Source organism: Amblyomma americanum, chromosome 10, assembly GCF_052857255.1.
Source record: "Amblyomma americanum isolate KBUSLIRL-KWMA chromosome 10, ASM5285725v1, whole genome shotgun sequence".
NCBI lineage: Eukaryota > Metazoa > Arthropoda > Arachnida > Ixodida > Ixodidae > Amblyomma > Amblyomma americanum.
Window position 1 is genome coordinate 7450091 of NC_135506.1, and position 693 is coordinate 7450783.

The 693-nt window shown below is 50.9% G+C and overlaps 1 non-coding gene across 1 annotated transcript; it reads right to left on the bottom strand.

The window, feature by feature from the left end:
- Positions 1 to 243: 243 nt before the first annotated feature.
- Positions 244 to 316, bottom strand: TRNAA-AGC (transfer RNA alanine (anticodon AGC)). Its single transcript has one exon. It is a non-coding gene; the product is annotated as a tRNA-Ala (tRNA).
- Between the last annotated feature and the right edge of the window lie 377 nt (positions 317 to 693).

A 693-nucleotide genomic window follows, 5' to 3' on the forward strand; every position in this document is an offset into this window, starting at 1 on the left:
ATGCAGTTGTAGAGCGGCATGCTATTCGGTTCGTACACCGAGTCTGTCCTCCGCACGACACGTGACACTCACCGTAACTCCTTGCTGGGCCTCTACTGTCCCTCCGGATAGAGACGATTGGAACCCGTCTACAAATATATCGCACACTCGTATTACTGATTATGGCTATAGACTAAGAGGCTCTGGTTTTTCTTTTTTTTCTTTCACTTTGCTCCCGGGATGAAAAAAATGCAAAACAGTCACTGGAGGTGCTGGGTATCGATCCCAGTACCTCTCGCATGCTAAGCGAGCGCTCTACCATCTGAGCTACACCCCCGAACGGGCGGAATTGCGGATCGAACGCAATTTCAGGTTTCAAAGGAGATCGAATGGGCGAGGGTGCCCATCTCTTTCTCCGTCGACACCGTTTAGAAAATGTCAAATCTGCACCAACTAGCCCGATCCGCTACCCTTCTGAACTTCGTTTAGAAAAACTTGGCGGCTCGCCGCTTCCGAGTCGTCGACCGGTGGGGCCTTGAGGAACGCTGGATCTCGCATAGCAGACTTATTGACCGGTTCATAACGGACCGGAGTTGACACAAGTCGGAATGATAGTAATTACGAACGATTTTTGCACCACAAAGCCATTGAGATGCTTTCAGTTCGCTGGCCCGAACCTGTTTCAGGGTGCAGCAGAGAGAAGACCGCTGCTCA